The sequence below is a fragment of the Apodemus sylvaticus genome, chromosome 4 (genome assembly GCF_947179515.1).
Source record: "Apodemus sylvaticus chromosome 4, mApoSyl1.1, whole genome shotgun sequence".
NCBI lineage: Eukaryota > Metazoa > Chordata > Mammalia > Rodentia > Muridae > Apodemus > Apodemus sylvaticus.
In genome coordinates, this window is record NC_067475.1 from 137,854,823 (window position 1) to 137,871,350 (window position 16,528).

Here is a 16,528-nt window from a genome sequence, read left to right on the forward strand (position 1 = left end):
GCTGGAAGTGGCAGTGTTATGTGTCATCTGATCATTGGAGAGGCAGAGACAGCAGGAGTCCTGGTGAACATCTGGTGGGCAGCCTGCTGGCCAGCCAATCTAGCCAGGTAGGTGAGCGCTATATTTAGTGAGATACGGTCTCAAGTAAAACAAGGTGCAGAGTAATTGGAGTCAAAAAAGACACTGGAGTCTCTGCCTTCCACAGACATTCACACACATGTAGAAAAATTAAAATGAGATGCTGTCCATAGAACTACATTGTGAACTGTAATGCTACTTAGAGAAGCCATTTATGACATTTAGCAGGTAATGTGCTGCTTGTCCTCAGAAGGACATCTAACTTGATATACAAGTACACCTATTTATTTGTTTGTTTGTTTGTTTGCAAACAAGATACAAAAAAGCAAATGATACAAAAGAGTATCTCAAGAACTATATATGAAACTCAAAATAGGAAAATAAAATGCTTTAATTTTATTTTAAAAATGGAATACTTAAGCATTAAAAGTGTTAAAATCAGATCAGGATGAGTAAGAGGGGCTTCCACTTCCATCTTAGGTATTGACCACAGACTCAGCCAGCTTTGGTGCTGACTATAGAAGATTGTGGGAGCTCCTGTAAGGCCCCAGGGCTTCCTGCTCTGTCAGTGTATCAAAGAAGCACACACCTCTCCTCACACTCTTACTAAAGTGTATAGCCCCAATCACTACTTGATACCTTGTACATGCCAGGCAAGCCCTCTGCCTCTGAGCTAACCCCCAGTCCTTTTCCTATTTTTCATTTGAGTCAGGCTGCTCAGACTAGCTGTGAAAATCCTAGATTGACTCTCCAAATTGTTAAGATTATAGATCTGCCCTGCCAGACTTTAAATACTCCTCTGCCTAAAGATTTTTCAGCTGTCCTATTGATGGACTTTGTTAGTCCTTTAATAATAAATAAGTCACAGAACCTCCCTGACCATTGAGGCATGTCTCTTTCAGTGTCTTCCTTTAGGGACCTGCCTGATGGTGTGGTCTATAGATAAAGAGTATAAGAACTACCTAATTCATTATGCAAAATACCAATTTGCCATCCTCTCCAAGTTCATTCATCTATCAATCCAACACTATATTTTCTTTTCAAGACAGGATCCTACTATGTATCCTAGTTTAGCCTTACTCAAGCTCCTCCAACCTCACCTTCCTGAATGCTGTTTCTAGGTATATACCACTCAACCCAACATGATCCCACTTTCCTTTGCCTTGCCTTTGTTGACAGGGTCTCACTATGTATTTAGCCCAGCCTGGGCTTGAACTCAAGATCCACCAGCTTCAGCCACCAAAATGCTAGGATTACAGGCACGGGCAACTATGCCCAAGAGACAATTTATTGTCAGCTTCAGGCTGATCCTGGGAACTGCAGAGGGTAGAGAGTTCCAGACTTACTATCTTCTGTCTTATGTGGTTTGTGTAACAATGGGGACATCGTCTTGGATGTTTAAACTCTGAATGATTGCATGGTTCCCTTCTCACTCTTTGTTGGTTTGCTCTGACCTTTTGAGACTTTCCCCCTACTCAGCCAAGGAATGTAAAGCAAATGTGACTTGGTGGTGGCTTCTGAGGTGACATTAGCTCCTTCTATGCTGGCATGTGGTCTTAGAGATATCAGAAAGATTGTAAATTGAGAGTAGCACCAGGTATCCTAAGAATGGTCAATGGATTCATAAATGTATAAACAGTAGCTTAAATCACACAAGTCTGTGATACTAAAGAGATATGTGTACACTTTATATGTTCACTTCAATACTATCCACAAGAGCAAAGAACAAATCAGCAATATGTCCATCAATAGATGGATGAGGAAAATGTGTTGTATAGATATAGTATAATACTATGCAGTCAGGAAAGGATTGAAAATTTCTTATTTGCACCAACATGGATGGAATTGGAGTCACGATATTAAGAAGACAGATACAAGATGCTGTCAGTCACTTGTGAAACCAAAAAGGCAAGCCCACAGAGCAGAGTGAGTCAGTGGTTTCTAACAGTGGAGAACCACTGAGGCCTGGAAATGCAGAGGTTAGACAAAGGGCCCTGAACACAGTTTTGGTCTCCATTGGCATATAGGATAACTGTGATTATATCCATCTGTTGTATTTCTAAATAACGGCGGAGGACACAATCCTGAGGTACAGAAATTGATACGGTTTGAGGAGATGGATGTGGAGCAACGCCCAATCTCTTCTAACTCCCTCCTACCTGTAGTTCTGCCTCACCTCAGAGCATCTGTGTCAGTGACCTTTTCAATGCTGTGACCAGGAAGGAAGGCTCAGTTTGGCTCACAATAAGAGAGTACAGTCCACCATTGATGCCATAATGCTTAGTTGTCCATATCTTTGTTTCTCAGTGTATCCAACCTCTGCCACAGGATCTGTCAATGACTAGTATCCCTTATGAGCTATCAATCTCCCAAGGCTCGTGTCTTTCCTTTGGAAATTAATGTTTTATATATATATATATATATATATATATATATATATATATATATATATATATATATATATATATATTATTCATTATCTGGCAATCATCTCTTTGTTGTGTATTTATCTGGGTCTCTCTGACAGGATTCTTTGTCTTTATTGGGTATTTTATGTATTTACATTTCACATGTTATCCCCTATCCTGGGTTTCCCTCTGGAATCCTCCTCTTCCATTCTTCCTCCCCCTGCTTCTATGAGGATGCTCCCCCTCCCACCCACCCTCTCCCCCCTCACAGACCTGGCATTCCCCTACATTGGGGAATCAAGCCTTGACAGGACCAAGGGCTTCTCCTCTTACTGATGCCAGACAATGCCATCTTCTGCTACATATGCAGCTGGAGCCATGGGTCCCTTCATGTGTACTCTTTGGTTGGTGGTTTAGTCTGACTGGATTCTTAACTGAGAGGACTGAGTTATCCAGAGACAGGCTGACTCCATGACAGGATTCAGACTGGAGTTTGGGAGACTAGGCTTAAGATTCTGTTTCCCAGAGGGGTAGATGGAGGAACAGGGGGAGGAAAGAGGGCTTATGGGGCTTTCAGGGAGTGGGGACCCAGAAAAGGGGAACCATTTGAAATGTAAATTAAAAATATATCAATAAAGAAAAAATGTAAAAAAAGAAAGATTCTGTTTCCCAGAAATGAGAACTGGGATCCAGGAACCTGTGGTCAGCCAGCCACAGCCATGAGCAGCCAGTCAATCCAAGGACACCTTGTCATTTGGCCTGAAATAAGAATAGGTAGCTAGAATATGTAAACAATCCTCTGGGAAGTCTCCAGAGCCTAACCAATTGCAGAATCACTCATACCCCTAGAGACAGAGCAATCGAGGTAAAAGGGCACAAATCCCTCCCCGGAATTTCCCTGACAATAAAAACTAGGCATGCAAGTCCACCAGAGGTCTTCATTCCCAGATGGAGAGACCCCTGCATGCAAGATATTCAGCTAAATAAATGCTTTTTGCTTTTACATACTATTTGAGTCTGGAGTATCATTTTTGGCAGTTCTTGGACCCTGACATTTGGGGGCTCATCTGGGATTAGCTAGAGAATCCTCCCCTACTCAAATAGCTGAAATTTCTTTCCCCACAAATGGCAAGTTGGGAGTGCTCTGTGTCTATATCTGTGCCTGCTTTTCAGTTGTTAATCTGGAGGCTGAGAGGGACAGAGTGGACACATATTCTGTCACCCAGCTTGGGTCTAGGAGGATGCTCCTAAAAGCCCATCTGGGAGAACTTGCTAGTTCTCATCTGGTTTCTGAATCTGCTGTGGGTCTGTGGTCCTTCTGTGCACAGGAAGGAAAACTGACTAGAACTGTTTTTGTTTGTTTGTGTTTAAGCAGCTGTTGGTCTCTGTTTCTCTTGTGCATGGAAGGACAGACGGTCTGAAACAGCCTTTCTGTTTTGCTTTCCTTTTCCAAGAATATTGTTCTATGGTTGTCTGTGTGTGTGTGTGTGTGTTTTGTTCATGATTTTTGTCCCCATGTATGAAGCCAGCCTCCCTCCACTGAGTCTACTCTAGCTATATTTCAAGGATTTCAGGTGCCTGGCATAGAACCTAGGTTTAACTGTACAGTTCGAAAAATTAGTCATCTTTTGCAGGTTATCTTTAGCTCTTGCTCCATGGAACGTCATCTGGTTCTGTTTGGTGGGATATCTGGTTCTCTTCCCTCTCTTTCTTCCCCCAGCTTAACTGGTTGTCTTTGGCATTTATGTCTGTAGATTCATTTCATTGCTTGATTGTCACTCTGTGTTTGGTATTCAGAGGAAAAAAATGGTTAAAGAAAAATAGTCTTCCTCCACTGCCTAAATTCACAAAGAAGAGAGATTTTTTTCTCTACAGGTCTCTGAGGCACACCCAGCCCATTGCCATGGCTTCAGCCCTTACTTCCCCAGCCCTGCAAGAACACCCACCTTTTCTGCCCCATTGCTCTGCCAGCTTAAATGGCCAAACTCCCAAACTGGCCACCTGAGGGCTCATTTAACCTGTGCAATTTATTTGCAGTTTGAGATCATCTTACCACTCCCTGGGAATGTCATTCTTTTTTGTTTTGTTTTGTTTTAATTTTTAAATTTTATTTATGTGTATTCAGACTGCACATACATTTACATATATAAATATAATAATTTTAGATGTGATTATAGTTAAAAACCTTTTAGTAGGAATATATAAATAAAAATTTTAAATTATTTAGAAACCAATGAATCCTTGTAGATATGGGGAAGAACAACATTGTATATAAATTCACAGACAATGAAATTAATGCATTACTCTAAAGTCATTTTATAGATTTTTTTCAGTATGTTCAAAAATCATGCCATCATAGTATTTTAGTAGTAATAATACAAATAAGAGACTTCACTTTTTGTAGCTTTACCTTACAGCTTTACCTTAGTAATTGTGGACCTCTTGAAAGTCCTGTCTATTTCCATTTTACTGAAATATTTGGTAGTGAATGTGTATTTTGCCATTTTATTGTTCTGATTCTTGAGTGTTGAAATGTCACAGCATGGATGTGGTCATCAGAGAACAACTTACCTGAGCTGGATCTCTCTCCTTCCACAATGTGAATCACAGTGACCAAACTATTCCTAAATCAGTCTATAAGATAACATCTCAAAAATAAATAACTAAACAAACAAACATAAAACAAACAACAAAAAGTAAAAATGAAAGCATTACTAGAAAGTAAAAGTAACCATCAGGTTTTCTCATAAATTCAGTTATAATAAGTTTTTAGAATCTTTGGTCTAGACTTACTACAACTCTTGCTTTTCCTGCCACCAACTCCTCTGCATATCCTAAAAGCATGGGCTAGTCCAACTAGCACACTGTGTGCATGTTTGAAATTCTCAAAGATCAATAAAAATGTTAGAATTTAGCAATCAAATAAAACCTCAAATAAAAGAAATTGTATGATAGTAACAAGTAAGCCTTATAGAAATTTTATAAACCTAGTTTAAGGAATAGCAAAATGGGCATGCCATTCTTAGTTTGGAATAATTGTGGCTCTGTTTCATACTTGAAAAGATGGGCCAAAGTTATCTGTTCAGCCTTAACTCAGTCTTAATACAGTGATTTCTAAGCTTGTGGTATTCTCAAAAGCCTATATCTAGAAGCTAAGTACTGAGGGGAAAACTCCAACTCTGGTATTAAATTGACTGCTAATCCTACTACATAACTTCTGTGCCCATGAAAATTAGGTTCAAGAAGTATCAAGGTGCTCCTCCCTTGCAGATAAAAAATAAAATTTAAAAAGTTTTGTCTGTCTGTTTTAAATAGATAGATACATGTGGCCTCTACATGTTTATTGCAGACTGGTTGTAAGTACATACATATGTATATGTGTATGTGTATGTCTATATATGTATGTATATACTACATGTCTTGGTTATAAAATATTAATTTATAATTTATAATATAAGGTTAATAATCTATAATATTAGTAACAGGAAGTTGGTTTAAAACAACTCAGTTCAAGACATCTTGAACAACAAAACATGGCCTGAGCCAACCAAGGACTCTAAAGATATTTATAAATTGAGATAATATTTTGTCCTAGAGACCAGACTTAAAAAGGTAAGATTTAAAAAAATGTTTCTTTAATAAGGTATTAAAACGACACCTTCATGCATTGGTATACAGGAACTTTCCTTGCTAGAACCAAAGTTTTCACACCAGTCAGAATGGCTAAGGTTAAAAATTCAGGAGACAGCAGGTGTTGGCGAGGATGTGGAGAAAGAGGAACACTCCTCCACTGCTGGTGGGATTGCAAGATGGTACAACCACTTTGGAAATCAGTCTGGTGGTTCCTCAGAAATCTGGGCGTGACACTTCTGAAGGACCCTGGTATACCACTCCTGGGCATATACCCAGAGGATTCCCTGGCATGCAATAAGGACACTTGCTCCACTACGTTCATAGCAGCCCTGCTTGTAATAGCCAGAAGCTGGAAAGAACCCAGGTGTCCCTCAGCGGAGGAATGGATACAAAAGATGTGGTATATTTACACAATGGAGTACTATTCAGCCATCAGAAACAATGAATTTATGAAATTCTTAAGCAAATGGATGGAGCTGGAGAACAACACATTAAGTGAGGCAACCCAGTCTCAAAAGATCAATCATGGTATGCACTCACTGATAAGTGGTTATTAGCCTAGAAATCTGGAATACCCAAGACATAATCCACATATTAAATAATGTCTAAGAGGAACAGAAGAGTGGCCCCTGGTTCTGGAAAGACTCAGTGCAGCAGTATAGGGGAATCCCAGAACAGGGAGGTGGGAAGGGGTAGATGGAGGAATAGGGGGAGGGAAGAGGGCTTATGGGAGTTTCAGGGAGTGGGGAGCCAGAAAAGGGGAAATCATTTGAAATGTAAATAAAAAATATATCGAATAAATTAATAAAAATAATACACTTGATACTGATTTTAAAAACAGTGGGTTGTTTAAACTGTTAAAAATTAAAAAATAGTTTTGCCTTCTAAAAATTATGGTTATGCACTATGATTTCATTCTTACAAAAGGATACAGCATGAGGTTTTTTCACCAAAAATTTTCTCCCCCTGTATGTTTATAACTGGATATTTGTAGTCTAATAAAATTTTTTGTAACCATCACATCAACAAAGAAATTTTAATCATTTAATAAATTGTAAAATGTTCCATAGTTATATATATATAACTTTTAAAAACCATATATATGGTTATAAAATATTAATTTATAATTTGTAATATATGGTTAATAATCTATAATATTAGTAACAGGAAGTTGGTTTAAAACAACTCAGGATTCAAGACATCTTGGACAACAAAACATGACCTGAGCCATATATATATGGTTTTTAAAAGTTTTTTTTTGTAATATCAAAATAAAGTATCCTTGGTGGACAGCATTGGTAATAAGGAAGTGGCTAAATAAGGGAGTCTAATGGCTTAGTATGAGAAAGGGAGAAGGGAGGAGAGGCTCCAGTGGTGATGTGCTTGGCACATTTGAGCCTGTGAGGGCCCTTTATTCTCACCTTCTTGTTTTATTATTTGGTCACTGGGTGTTGGATAAGTGGGCATTGTTCTTTCTGGCTAAATTCCTGCTGATCAGGGGGAGAAAGGGAGTCATTAGTCTAAAGTGATTGAAAGTGGGGCTGGTGTCGGAAGAGGTAGGAAGAGTAAGAGGCTTAAAAGGAATATACAAAGTTCTATAAGCTTAGGATTAATGAGTTGGAAGAAGCCTTGAAGCCAAAGATAGATGATTGCCGCATACCAGTCAATCTGGTGTGCAGAGAGTATTTTTAGGAGCCAGGAATTCTCTCAGAAACCATAAAAGAATTGTACCTGTGCCCAGATAAAGTGTTCTTGGGCCTAATGTAAAAATGTTGTCATCTTTGGAAGTGAGAGGTTGATAACATCTAAGGAGGAAATGATTAAAAGCTTGGCTATTTATTTTTGAATTTGTTTAGTTAAGAAAGAGGAAAGAAAGTCAAGAAGTGGAAGGGCAAAAAATAATAGAAAAACAGCCAATTTATTGCCAATGAGGAGCCCCATCAAAGACCAGACACAATTTACTATGGGTAACTGGTACTAGCTTGAAGAGTGGAGTTAGAGAGAAAAGTCCCTTTTAGCAGGTCCTCAGAAAGGAGGTTAGTTTGTAAACATTTTCTTCAAGTACCCTCAATTCATTGACATAATAGCAACATTCTTCCTTGAGGAACAGACACGTTTCTCCTTTCTCTGCTGTTAAGTGATTGAGGACTCAGTGGTTTTGGAGAGAGACTCTGACCAGAGAAGTAAGCTGTCCTTGGAGGGAGTCCAAATACTGGGCCATCAAGTATAGAGAGAGCTATATTATGGCCTTGAAGCCTTAAACTGTGAGAGCAGAATGACCCAAAGCATCACTGGCCGTACAGTTTCAGTTAAAGCCAGACTTATACACACCATAGGCAAAATGGCAGCTCTGAGAAATGAGTTCTTGGGAGGATCCGGTAGAATTCAGATTGGTTATATAAGGTTAATTGAGGGATGATGGCCACCAAGAAACAGGGAACAGTTGAACTGGGGAAAATATGAATTGAAAGGTTTTCATTATGCAAAATTAGGCTTCTATGGGGTGCACAGGTGGGCTTTGAAACTGAGATATCTTGAGAACATGAATGCTCAGGGAGGTGTTTGTTAAACAGTGAAATGAAAGGTTGGCAACACATCTTTGTAATTTGTGTGGAAAGCCTATGAGAACCTGTCTTAGACTTTCAAAATTGGATCTTGGATGGGGACAAGCAGCCTGAAGTGGGTGATGGGAAGTTGGTAACTGATGTATCACTAGCCAGGGGACTCTGGCTAGAGGAGGGCACTACAGAAGGAAGGCAGTGGGACACATTAATGAAGAGAAGAGTGAAGTTGAGAAGAGATTGTCGGATGACCTCACCCCAAGTGAGACTTGGGCATGAGAGTGTGTGTATTGAAGAAGAGATGGCTGGGGAGGGTTGTGTTTGGTTGTGTTCTGTAGATGGAGGATTTTTCCAGAGCATTTAATGTCTGAAGACACTTGCACATCCATTGTGTTTAGGAGAACTAGTTGGCAGTGAATATTAATTGTGGCTACAGATGTCCAAGATTTAAAGGGACTTGATTTCTGTTGTAAAACATTTAGTACCCAGTGGCCCATTTACCTTTTTATGGGTCTTTGATGTACATCTGGAGGGTGTTAACTTTAGTGGTATGTAGGAGTCCAGATCCCAATGATCACCCAGTGTGAGGATTTGCCCATTAAGTGGTTCCAGTTGTCCAATGAACCTCCCGGGACCAAGCAGGACATACCCTCTATTTGAAAGGAGGGAGGACGCCTGCATGGAATTGATCAAAGGTAAAGCAGACAAAGTGTGGCTTGTTCAGGCTTGCTGAAAGAGAGTGGGGGCAGTATAAGACTTGTAATAGGAACACTCCATCCAGCCTTGGGACAGGAAGCCTTACTGCTAACTTAGATAGAATCCTTTTGAGACTTTTTTGAATTTTGATTTCTCGGACTTGAAATTTCAGGTACACTGGCAACTATATGAGCAGAGGAGAAAGAGGAGGGGGGAGATGAGTAAAATTCATCTTTTTCATTAATAGGGGCCAGTGAGAAGTGGGTGATTCATAAGGAAACAGGGCCCAGAGTGTGTGGATGAATAGATAAAGCGGGTGCTAGGAGAATACTGAAAAATGGAGGAAGGAAAATGAGGAGGAGGAGGAGGAATAGAAAGGTTTTAGATGAGATTGTGGAATTTCCTGGAATTTGACTGCAGTTGAAATTATATGGCACACAGAACCACAGTATAGGGACTGTCTTAGTTAAGGTTTCCATTGCTGTGAAAAGACACTATGACCAAGGCAACTCTTATAAAGGACAACATTTAATTGGAGCTGGTTTACTTAGACCTTGAGAATAATATATAAAGCGACATTCAACCACATGTACCCACAGAGATATTAATTTCCATAGAAGAGAAAATTTAAATACATAAATAGATAATTTAGGCCTTGGATCTCATGTACAGTGGGACAGGGGACAGGAGAAACACTGTCTCAACAGATGATATTTGTTTAGATTGCTTTAATTGCTTTGAATTGTTTTAATTATCAAAATGAATATGGTTATGAGTTTGGTGGTTAAATTAAAATTCCTCTGGGTGAGAGGTCAAGCTATACCCTTCATGATCTCCAGTTACTGGACCAAGGACATGCTATTTTATAAAGAGGTTCTGTATTTGTGGTAACAGGAAAGGAGAAAAGGCTCTAGACACCTTCCAGAGTCATATGAATCATATATGACAGGGGAAAACCACCTGAAGATCTAGAAAAGTTCAAGAAAATCAAACAAGACAGGTAACTTGATCTGCTGATTCCTCAACATGGGAACCACCCAGCAATGGTCTTAGATGTAAAAATGTCTCTAGCCAAAACTTCAGCATAAATGAGTCAATAAATCTTATTGGTTATGGAATCTTTAAGATTCTTCATACCCTTCTTCATATGGCACGAATGAAGATTTATTACAATTGGCTATTGATAAAGTTAACTCATAAGAAAGATAGTTGTTTTTCACCTGCAAAATTTCATCCTTAACTGATATATGCATCCTGCACAAACCATATGAATATCTTAATGATACTAAAATTTGATTGTGAGATTTGTATATTACAGATTTGACAAGATTCAACCTCAGAGGTGCTGAATTGACCTGCTCTTCCAGCCCCCATTTTGATGCTGTCTAGACACTTCAGGAATTGCCACAGACTCCAGATGTTCTTGCCTCATCCAACCTTTCAGATGAATCCTGTCAGAACTTCAATCAACCCCTGAGCTTTCTAAGCATAAAGAAGCAGGATAACAGATGCCTAATCAATTTTATAATTTGCCTATACCTCCCCACCCCTTTAAAGAAGTTCCCATCACCCCTATTCAGTACGAAGAAGCCATGGAGAGTCATCAGCCCAATTCCTTTGATTTGGGTATCTGGTTATGGTTATTTTACAAATTATAGATAAGTTATCATGTTAAGAGACCATTTGGGAATGGTCATTGTAGTTGCCAGCAACTACAGGTGAACTGGAGACCTGGAAGAGAATTCTGGGGATAAACGGGGAGGCGACAAAAGAGAAAGGAGTCAGGACGACATTAGCCGATTGAGACCAAAGCTTTACTATTTGGTCAATATATAGCCTTTAAAATAAAACCCTGCCCCCAGACTTCAAGGAGAGATTCGAGAAATCATTGGCTCCTCTTCTCAGTGGGTCACCTGCTGGGATTAAAGGACTTCATGTCATCCAGGTCCAGGGATGTTTCCAGGTGAGACTGCCCTGAGGCAGCCTTGATTTCCAGGTGAAAGCAGCTGTATTGCTCTCAGAAGAACAAAGGCCAGGGATAACACAAGCAGAAGGCTGGGGGCTGGCGGCCAGGAATGTTGCAGGCTGATGGAATGGGCTAAAAAGCCCAGCTCAATGCTGTGGGGGAAGGGAGAATTTCCCCCTTAATTATTTATTTTTTAAAAAAACTCAGTGGATAGATATATTCGTCAAAAGACGATGGGCTTTAATCAGTGAGGGAAAGAAGTGGCCTCAACCCCCTTAAACATTAATTGAGTCTTTTTCAGGGGAGGGGAAATAGACTGCCTTAATAATTTAAGGATAGTCTTTCAATGTCAACCCCTATGCAGCCAGGTGTGCTTCTCAGAAGCAGAACATTTCCTTTTCCCTTGCAGTGCCTCACCTCGCACCTCAAACTGATGCCCATGTTTGTTAAATCAACAAACATGCATAGATCCGGTTCTATGCAGCCCCCTCTCTGGGGATCCACTGGTAAAGTAAATGTCCTGTGAGTGTGGCCTCGCAGGCCTGCACAGCCTCCCGTCAGATCCTAGAAGCCATTGCTGCAGTAGCACACCTTTGAGTGTTATATCTGAGAGATACCTGCTTGAAACACAAAAAGAGATTAAAAGAAAAAACCCTGCTTGGGCTGTGTCTGGAAGGCCCAAGGCGTTCAATTTGATTGCAAATTTGTGACTCAGGCAAGAGGCCTGGCTTTCAAATTAACTGCAAGAGCATAAAGGAACCTTTCTTCCCAAGTAACTGAGAAGTGGCTTAGAGAATACCTTTGTGAATTAATTATACTTACCAGCTGCTTTAGGGTGTGAATTTATCTGCTGTACCAATCTTTCTGGAAGCCATCGTGCTCCATCTTCTTTTTGAGAAAAGATACAAACCGACCCCCTGCCCCAGATTAAAACTGGATCTGGGCCATTCCATGTATTAGTTAAAGGGTCACACCAATTAACCATGGCATAAGAATTAGAACTGGTAGGGTGCCAGTGCCTGTCTGCTTCAGATTGACCATTAGCATCAGTCTGCAGGAAATTTAAAATGAATAAAACAAAAGCAAGGTGTGCTTTGGGTGACCTGGGGGGGGGTATAATTTCCCCTTCTTTGTTTTTAAAAGCCACATTTTAAGAGTGCGATGTGCATGCTCGACAATTCCTTGACCCATTGGGTTATAAGGAATTGCAGTTTTATGTTTAATACCAAATTCTTTACAAAACGAGATAAAGTTCTTGCCAGAGTATGCTGGTCCATTGTCTGTCTTAATGACCTTGGGTAATCCATGGTATTAAAGGCTTGTAAACAATGATCGATTACATTTTTAGAGGCTTCTCTTGAATGTAAAGAAGCAAAGAGAAATCCTGAACAAGTATCAATGCAAACATGTATAAATTTTAATTTTCCAAATTCTGCATAGTGAGTTACATCCATTTGCCAAATTTGATTAGGTATAAGGCCTCGTGGATTAGCCCCTAAGTGAGGAACTGGAGCTAATGTAAGGTAATTAGGGCATTGTTTTACAATCATTCTTGCTTGCTCCTTTGTGATCTTATGACAGAGTCTTAATGTATGGCTAGAAAGATGAAATTTATCATGATCACGTCTAGCCATTTCCACAAGTTCTAAAACTAAAGCCTCTCCTAATAGAGCTCTGTCAATGCATTGATTGCCTTCAGCTAAAGCTCCAGGCAGACTGGCATGAGCTCTTATATGGCCAATGTAAAAGGGATTTTTCCTAGCAAGAATGATACTTTGCAATTGTGAAAACAAGGATCCTGCTGGCATATTAAAATTAAATGCACCACAGGTCTATAATTGTGGTACAGAAAACGCAACATAAGCACTGTCAGTAAAGAGATTAAAGGTACTATTTACAGATTGAAAGACACACAATACCGCTGTCAGTTCTGATAACTGAGCAGAAAGCCCAGGGGTCTCTATAACCACCTGTTGATTATTAATAAGATATCCGGCTCTTCCTTTGGAAGAGCCGTCTGTGAAAATTAAAAGAGCGTTATGCAACAGGTGTAAAGATGTCATTTTAGGAAATACAACCTCATGCATATTTAAAAACTTTATCAATTTATCTTGAGGATAATGGTTATGTATAGTCCCTTCAAAGCCTATTTGAGCAAGCAACCAATCTGTGCTATGGTGTTTTAACCAAGCATCTTGATCTATGTTATAAGGCTAAATAATAATATCTGGTTCTTCGTCAAAATAAGTTAGTGCCTACTTTCTTCCAAGCACAATTACTTGGGCTACTGCCTCATAATATGCCAAGATATTACGCCTTGAAGACACCCTCAAATGAATCCATATAAGAGGAGCCTTTTGCCATAATAAACCTGTAGGCGAATGAGTCGTATTAAAAATTAGCAGATGTAAAGGTAAAGAATAATCTATATAGGTAACAAATTGGTTTTCAATAGCTTTCTCCACTTGCTGTAAAGCCAAAAGTCCTTCTGGAGTTAATAATCTAGGGGATGTAGGGTCAGCATTTCCCTTTAGAATATCAAATAAAGGTCATAATTCTCCTGTAGTAAGCTTTAAATATGGGCAAAGCCAGTTAATATTGCCCAATAACTTTTGAAAATAATTTAAAGTTTTTAAATTGTACCTGTGAATAATTATCTTCTAGGAAAAAACAGCTTGATCTGTAAGTTTGAAACCCAGATAATTATATGGATCCTGGGTTTGTACTTTCTCTGGAACTATTTGCAATCTTTTAGCGGCTAAATCTTGCTGCAAATCTTTAAAATATAAAAGCAAAGTCTGAGGATTCCCCCCCCCCCCACAATCAAAATATCATCTGTGTAGTGGACAAAGTAAATATCCGACCACTGTTGTCTTACAGGCTGAATGGCCTGTGCCACAAACTTCTGACATAAGGCAGGACTGTTAGCCATGCCCTGAGGAAGAACTATCCATTGGTATCTTTTCATAGGTTCCATGAAGTTAATAGATAGAACACTGAAAGCAAATCTTTTGCAATCCTTGGGATGTAATGGAATAGTAAAGAAATAATATTTTAAATCTATAACTATTTTATAATATCCTCTAGGAATAGCCACGGGAGATGGAAGACCAGTTTGTAAAGCTCCCATGGGTAGCATAGTTTCATTAACCTTTCTTAGCTCTTGTAGCAATATCCATTTACCAGATTTTTTCTTGATAACAAATATTGGGGTATTCCATGGAGATTGAGATTCTCTTAAATGTCCTGCCTCTAGTTGCTCCTGTACTAGCAAAGAGGCGGCTTCTGTTTTTTCTTTAGATAAAGACCACTGATCAACCCACACAGGATTATCATTAAGCCATTGAATTTTATCGGCGTAGGATGCAGGCAAGACAGTGGTCATTACCGAAAATGCCCCAGACCTCTAGTTTTAGAGTTAGGCTGGGGACTTTCAAACCTTTTAATGCCTTGCCCTTCTTTCCCAAGCCCCTGACCGAGCAAAGATCCTTGCTCTAACTTTTGCCTAGTGACAATTTTGTTAGGACTACACACAATCAGATTTATTTGTAATAAAAGGTCTCTCCCACAAAGGGTAGTAGGCAAGTTTTGCATAACATAAGGCTGGATCTGTCCTGAATTTCCCTCTTTATCCTTCCAAGTTAGAAGTCTCGCACTCTGTTTTGGATTATTAGCATATCCAATACCTTGGAGATGGGTAAGTGTTTCCGTCAAAGGCCAGCTGGAAGTCTTGTCCTTTAATAATTGTTACATCAGCTCCTGTATCTATTAATCCTTCAAAACCTTTCCTTCAATTGTTAATTTAAGGTTAGGTCTTTTATTAGTAATAGATTGAACCCAATACACTCCAGAGGAGCCAAAGCCCTTCTGTCCTCTCTTATCCTTAACAAATTTGGAAGGCAGTGGATGTAAAGGAACCAAAACAAGTTGAGCAATTCTTTGGTTAGCAGGTATAGTTATGACACCATGAGGGGAAACAGCCATAATTTTTATTTCTCCCTCATAGTCACTGTCTATGACACCTGGATAAATCTGCAGCCCCTTTATGGTAGAACTGCTTCGTCCTAGAAGCAATCCCCAAGTTCTTGCAGGTAAAGATCCAAAGACTCCTGTAGACAAAATCTGGACACCCATTTCTGGAGTTAATATGACATGGAAGCTGCTGCACATATCCAGTCCTGCGCTTCCTGGTGTTGCTCTGATAAGCTTAAAGATGGATTTTCCTGGCTTGGCAGCAGCTTCATGGCCCTATCAGCTATTGGCCCTGGTTGAGTTGGGGCCTGAGGCCGCCCCCCCCCCCCCCCCCCCCGCATTTCCCGACACAGGTCGGCCTTGAATATCAGTCTTAGATTTGCATTCTCTAGCCCAAAGGTTTCCTTTCCTACACTTGGACAGATTCCTGGGGTGCAAATTGATTTCCCACTTATAGCACCCCTGTTGCTAGGGCAATGACTTCTAAAATGACCCAGACTACCAGATTAAAACACTTTTTATTCCCTTGTCTCTGTGAAAGTATTCCCTGTATGGTGGTTCCCTGCAAAGCTGCGGCCATTGCTAGACCCTGATTATATGAGGGGCCAATTTCAGAACAGTGGCGAATATAACCAGCCAAGTCTGTCTTCCCCCTTGTGAGGTCTAATAGCCTCTCGGCAGGCTGCGTTAGCATTCTCATAAGCCAACTGAGTGACCAACGGATTTTCTGCCTGAGAATTTCCAAAAATTCTGTTAGCTGTTTTCAATAATCTGTCCACAAAATTCTGAAAAAAGTTCATCAGGAGCCTGTCTGACATCTGTTAAGCTTCCACTAAGATCTCCCTTAGATGGTAAAAGATTCCGTGCATGGCGGGCAACCATCGCAATCTGTGCATACCCTGCGATAGGAAACCCAATCTGATTAGTATTCCCTTCATATATACCTTCTCCCAGTAACATATCAGCATTCCAATCTGGATGGCCTGCCTGAGTATTTGCGGTGGCGGTCCTTTTACTAGCTTCACGCCACTCAGAAATCCAAAGCAAAAAAATCTCCACCTGACAAAGTAGCCTTACACAGAGTTCTTCAATCCTATGGAGTTAAATTCGACTCTATCACAGTATCCAATAAAGCTTGTGTAAAAGGAGCTGTAGGACCATACTGAACCACAGCTGCCTTTAATTCTTTTATCACTTTTTTCCCAAATAATTTT